General features: G+C 36.1%; 1 pseudogene; it reads left to right on the top strand.

Moving 5' to 3' along the window:
- Positions 1-3,247: 3,247 nt before the first annotated feature.
- On the top strand, positions 3,248-3,346 carry LOC132283861 (small nucleolar RNA R71; annotated as a pseudogene).
- Positions 3,347-7,011: the final 3,665 nt, after the last annotated feature.

The raw sequence follows: 7,011 nt of genomic DNA, 5'->3' as shown, positions 1-7,011 counted from the left end.
AGGGGTTTTTTGGATCGATCTTTGAATTGATCTGAAATAACCCTTGGCCTCTATTTTTAAAAACATTCCCTTTTCAGTTCGATCGATCGAACTGAAATCTTAGATCGATCGAACTAGTATCGATCTCTCCTCACTAAAAGACAAAATTGTTTTTGAAGCTTTTGAATTTTTGAAAATTAAAAATCAAAAATTAAAAATGAAATATATATATATTTTTATTTTGAAAAATGAAACTAAATAAAATAAAAATAAAATAACTAATTAAAATAAAAGAAAACAAAAGAATTATTATTATTTTTTTTTTGGAATTTTTGAAATATAAAATAAAATAAAATAAAAGAAAATATTTTTGGAATATAAAATAAAATAAAAGAAAAGAAAATATTTTTGGGATTTTTGAAAAATAATAGACAAAAATAAAATAAATATAAGAAATAAAAGTATTTTTGAAAACTTTGAACCCCCCCCCCCCCTCCTTTTTAAATCAGAATAAAATATTTTTGGAGTTTTTTTAAATTTAAAATTCAGAACAAAAGTCAAACTTAAAGTCAAAACAGTAAATCGAAGAACAGACATGATCGATCTCATAAAGAGTCAGATCGATCGAACATGCAAAAACTTGCAGACATGTTCGAACGATGAGACAGAGAGGTCTTTGGATGCAGGTTGGATGTAGGTTTAAAATTTTTCTAAGTGTTCAGACTGCAGATTGATCCAAGATGAAGTTAGATCGATCGAAGAACTAAAGATCGATCTAGGAACAAGTTCGAACGATGGCTAAAATATGCAGGTTTTCTTCGAACGATTGGATAGAGAGGTGATTGGATGCAGGTATGGAGTTCGATCGATCGAACTTCGTTTGAGATCGATCAAACAGGAACAAAATGCTCATTTTCAACATGAAAGTGCATGCAATCCTAATCCCAGTTCCTAGCAATGCATATGAACCTAAAGCAAATATCTAGACTTCATAAGAAATGAAATTTAAAATAGAAATGAGGGAGGAATAGGGTTGTGACACCCTACGAAATGCACTAGTTTTTAACATCTCTAGCAAGACGTTGGGCTTTTTTAGCCCGAATCAAACATCTTGTAGTGCATCCCCTTCTTAATGGGGTGATAAGTACTTTGAACTCCACCCAACAAATGGTTCCCTAGAGAACTTGTTAGATTAGGCTCAAAGGAACTTGTTGGTCTTTTTTCAATGTGATCTTTTGGCTTCCATGCCCTTTCAAAACAAGATTTCGAAACAACTTTCTTGGAATTCAGGGTTGAAGATAAACTTTTTGAAATTTTGGTTTCACACAAAGACTCTATTCCTTCACATTCATGGTCATGATATTTCTCTACAACATTCACTTCTTCATACTTGTCAAATGAATTCCGGGTTGGATTGAAGATATTCAACTTCACCTTCATGTGGCCAAATGAGATCTTCATTATCCCCGTCCTACAATTAATGTTGGCATTCGCGGTTGCCAAGAAAGGACGGCAAAGGATAACGGGAATTTGGCTCTTAGGATTCGGGAGTGGTTCCGTGTCAATGACAACGAAATTAACGGGGAAGAAAAATTTATCAATCTTAATTGATACGTCCTTAATGATACCCCTAGGCTTTTTGATGGATCGGTCGACAAGTTGCAAAACCACCGACGTCGGTTTCAAGTCTCCTAAGCCTAATTTGATATATACTGAGTATGGAATAAGGTTAACACTTGCTCCTAAGTCTAGAAGAGCCCGATTAATGACATAGTCACCAATGATGCATGAAGTGGTAGGTGAACCGGGGTCCTTAAACTTTGGAAGAGTGTTATGCTGCAAAATTAAGCTCACTTGCTCAGTGAAGACCACTTTCCTAGGTGCTTGGCTTTTGTTCTTCCTCTTTTGGGTGCAAAGATCTTTTAAAAACTTGGCATAAGCCGAAATTTGCTTGATTGCATCCAAAAGTGGAAGGTTAACCTTCACTTGCCTAAACATATCCATAATTTCATTTGTTTTGGCCTTTTGCTTGTCATTTGAAATGGATCCTTTTAAGGCATCCAGAAATGGAGCTTTTGGTTCAAAAAACTTTTCAGAAATTTTTTTTGAAGTCTCTTCAACACAAGAAGTTTTGAAATTATTTTGCAAATTTTTCTTTTCAAGATCTCTTTTTAAATCATTTTTCAATACATTCTCATTTGAAAGATCATGTATATGCAATGAAGGAGGAATAGGATGTGAAACGGGACGGGTGCCAACTTTGGGTTGCACCGGTTCACTTTCTTCATTGGACACACCCACTTGGTTGTCCACAATCTTCCCACTTCTCAAGGTAGTCACCGCATTGACATGTTCTATTATAGGACTTTTCGATGAGGAATGAGTCTCCACGACACATTGTTGCTTTGGTGGGGCATTCAAAGGCATTTTCCCTTTCTCTCTAGCATTTAAAGTACTAGCTATTTGCCCTACTTGGGTTTCTAGCTTAGCAATGGATTGAGAATGCGAATGAAACAATTGAGTGTTCGCCTTTAGAGTGCCTAAAGCGGTTAAAACTTTCTCTTTAAAAGTGGGACTCCTAGAATTTCCCTGAGAATATGATGGTTGATTAGGAAAATGAGAATTAGAAAATTGATTTCCTTATGATTGAAATGATGATCTAAAACCTTGGGAACCTTGGCTTTGCATCGGAGGTGGAACATACTTCCCTTAAAAACCACCTTAGGGAGGGTTTGAGCCTTCCCCTTGGTTTCTCTAAGAGAAATTCAGGTGATTCCTCTAACTAGAATTATAGTGATTGCCATAAGGATTGTTCCCTTGATTAGCAAAAATAGCATTGGCTTGTTCATGATGCTCACTTTGCACATGTCCATGGGGACAATTGGAAGTAGAATGTAAAACACTAGAACAAGTTATACATGTCTCATTGGATGCATGATGGGAATGGTTAAGGAAGGAAGATACTTGATTGGCCGAGTTGTGGTTGATCAAGAATTGATCAAACCTTTGAGATAAGGATTTCATCTCGGCGGCTATTTCATTGGAATGGTCAACTTGATGTAAGCCTACACTCTTCCTTCCACTTGAATTCCTAACATTCTTAGAAGATAAAGTTTGATGCAAAGAATTTTCACTCGTGCTCTCATAAAGACGTCACACGTCATCTTCATACCTATTAATGTACGAGCCATCCATGGAAGCATCAACCATGCCCTTGTAATTATCGGATAAACTCTCAAAGAAATATTGAACTAATTGCCATTTGGGCATGTCATGATGTGGACACTTCCTAAGCAATTTATTAAATCTTTCCCATGCCTCATGGAACGTTTCCCCATCTCCCTGTGAAAACTGTCGAATTGAGGTTCTCATGGCATTGGTTTTAGAAACCGGATAGTACTTTTTTAAGAACTCTTGTTGCATTTCTGCCCAAGAAGTTATTGAAAAAGACCTAAGATTGTTAAACCAGTATTTTGCCTTATCTTTAAGGAAGAATGGAAAAAGTTTAAGCCTTAAGACCTCTTCTGGCATGTCCGTGTATCTCACGGTGGAACATACTTCAAGAAACTCATCTAAATGCTTGCAAGGTTTTTCACTTGGAAGTCCATGATAATTAGGAAGCATTTGAATGGTTTGTGGTTTGATCTCATAGTGGTGTGCTCTAAATGGTGGCAATTGAATGCATGTGGGTGCATTGTACTCATTAGGCACATAGTGATCTCTTAAAATAAGGGGAGGGTTTACAATTGGAGGTGCAACATGGGCACCTTAATTGCCTTGAACTATGGGAGGTTGTGGAGCAAACATTGGCCTAGGCATTCCCAATGGAACGTGGCCATGCTGTTGTGGTGGGTGAATGAATGGCCTCGGTATGCCTAATGGTACTTGCATGTTATCGTGATGCACATTGGGGTGGAGGATACCTTGTTGGTCTATGTGACCAAGGTCCTCTACATGGTCCTCATTATGGTCTTCCATTGATGAAATAGATTGACTAGAACTTCCTCTTCCCCTAGGGTTACGAACAATGGATTCTAAATTCAAATTAAGAGGGACAAGAGTAGGATTTAATGACCTTCGACTATGCATGCACAAGCAAACACAACAAGCAACAAGAAATGAACAATCACTTCACCTTCGTAACAAATCAATTATCAAACTTCCTCCACATACAATGATCCCATACTCCTATGCTATCAACAATATGCAAAGAACAATAAAATTGCCTCCACGTGGGCTCACGGTTTATCTAAGAATTGAAATACTCCACGCGGGCCGATGATTTAACTAGAGATTGAGTTAAGAAAGAGCTCACAAAGGGTTCTTTAGCACTTCAATTCAATTTTTAATTTTAGCCTTGCAATTTTTTTTTAGATTTTAGCTTCTTCCTTGCTTTTGCTTAGCTCCTTGCTTAAAATGCTCCTTTGCTCACCTTCTAGCTCAATGCACCTAGTCAAACAAGAACCAACACAATAAGTAACCAAAATGAAAATGAAAATAAAGTAAAGACACGATCAAAAGAGTACTAATTCCTAATTGATTCCACAAATACGACGTTGCCTTTAATCAATCCCCGGTACTGGCGCCAAAAACTTGGTATGGTGCCGTACCTATGCACTAAAAGTTTGCAAAGATATGAACTAAGATGAATATGGCCAAGTTTTACATTTATAATTTGCCACTACTACCTTTCACTAAAAATATAGTTAGGGCGATTAGGGATCGTCCCAAGGGATTGGTGGGTCGTATTAGGTTGTGGAATCGAGATTAGGGTTAGTAGGTAGAGTGATCAAAAGATTGGTTGGTGATTGAATTATACTAAGATGCAATTTAAATTAAAGTATACAATTAAATGCAATAGAGAGAAAATAAGAGAGAGAGATCTTGGGGTTTAGAGATCACCACTAAGCATAGCTTTTCTACACCCTTAATGAATGATTAATGAGGGGGAAAATATGTATTGCAACAATAGTGTGTGTGTGTGGTTGTTTCAACAAGCATGGATGACTAATTAAGTATATATTGTCTAAGCAACATAATGGATAGCACAATATATCAAACTAAGCCATTAATCATTTCTTTAGGCTCACAATCCTAACATATCACAAGGTTAGAGACATATGCTACTTGTTTTTATAAGTACAGAACATCAAACAACAAGTATGGATTGTCCTCCCATTTAACATCTAAACTACAACTACACTACAATTAAGCTAATGACATGAAATTAAACTAATTAAACTAAGGGAGAGGCACATTCCATCAAGAAATGAGTATGAACCATCAAATAAACCACAAGAGCATTCTATTAAGCACTATGTCTTGACAATCTCTAGATCTGTAGCATCAATACACATAGACATGCATCAATAATATAAAATCTAGAGACAAACACATGAACATCTATTCTAGCATATATAGACATATGGATAGAATGAAATGATCAATTAGAAGTATTAAACCACACAAATCATTGAATAAACAAGATTTATGTATATAAAAATGTCAAAACATATATCACAATACAAATCCCCTCAAAAATACATAAATCAAGATGTAGAAAGCATGCTTAGGGCTAACTCTAGCCCCAAGAGGATGTCTAGCCACTCATGGATGGTGTCCTCCAACCCTCAAGGGCTAACTCCATGGTAGAAATTACTCCTCTTCTTGGTTGATGGAAGAACTCCAAGCTTGTGTCTCTAGCCTCCTCTCTTCTTTTGCTCCTCACTAAGAATATGATATGAAAATTGTGTCAAAAGTCTCTCTAGTATATGTATATATCTCTATGCTTTCAAGAATAGTTCATATTCCTTATATAGGTAGGTCAAATGTCACCCCCAATGACCTGGGCTCGTACACCAATATTCCTCCCAATGATTGGATATGAGACAACTTTTGATGAGCCGGAAATTAAATTTTCTCGCACTTAAGGAAGTTCGATCGATCGAATATTCCCTAAGATCGATTGAACATGGCTAAGATCTATCGGACTTAAGCTGGATCGATCCTCTATGGCGGCGCGTTTTTGGATAAAGACAGATCTGAGATATTTTGGGGAAAGAGACAAAAGTGGTAGGTGGGGTGGTACAACAGGATTAGATGGAATTTTTTCGATTGATCGGAAGAAAGTTGGATCGATCGAACTTTGTGGGATCTTTGGATAAAGACAAAAGAGCTTGGATCTGTCTTGAAATGTCTAGATCGATGAACTTTCGATCGATCGAATATTTCCTGAGATCGATCGAACTTGCTGAATTTCCACCACTTGCTTCCTTTTGCTCCCACTTTGCTCCTTTCTTTGATTCTTCTCAAGATTGCTTCAATTATGCTCTTAGTTAGCTGAGTTAGCTTATTTTGGGGATAAGCACCTGAAAATGGAAATATTACAAAATCAATCTAAAGCGGGAAAATAAGATAGATACAGGTTCTAGAATACCTAAGCTTAAGGGGTTTAAATGAGCACTTTTCAGCGCTCATCACCTTCGTAAGTAGCAGAGTACTTGTATCCACACTACTTCAGACATAATTGACATGTTGTCTAAAGTATTTTCAATTTTTTCAGGGCCAAAGTAATATAATACAAATAAACCTTAAGTTATAGTCTTATGCAAATACATATGTACAAACTATCCCAGTAGTTATGAACATATTTTCATTCCAAAGTTATTGGGAACATCCCAATAAATTCGTAAGTTAATTTTGAAGGCCCAAAGTAATAGAATCCAAATACACCTCTTAAGTTATATTATTTTGCAAACACATATGTACCAGTCATCCCGATATTTATATAGGTAGTTTCATTATAAAAGTATAGAGAACATCTCAATATATTCATAAGTACCAGAGTACTTCCATCTACACTACTTCATACATAATTGACGTGTTGTCTAAAGTATTTCCAATTTTATAAGGCCAAAGTAATACAATCCAAATACACCTTTTAAGTTATAAGCTTATGCAAATACATAAGTACAAACTATCCCAATAGTTATCCCATTATGTAAGAGAAACAGTTTTACATCATCTATTTGT

Source organism: Cornus florida, unplaced genomic scaffold (assembly GCF_030987335.1).
Source record: "Cornus florida cultivar Cherokee Brave unplaced genomic scaffold, ASM3098733v1 CherokeeBrave_3.0.0_Hap2_Chr01, whole genome shotgun sequence".
Lineage (NCBI taxonomy): Eukaryota > Viridiplantae > Streptophyta > Magnoliopsida > Cornales > Cornaceae > Cornus > Cornus florida.
This window is presented reverse-complemented; position numbering and strand designations above follow the sequence as displayed.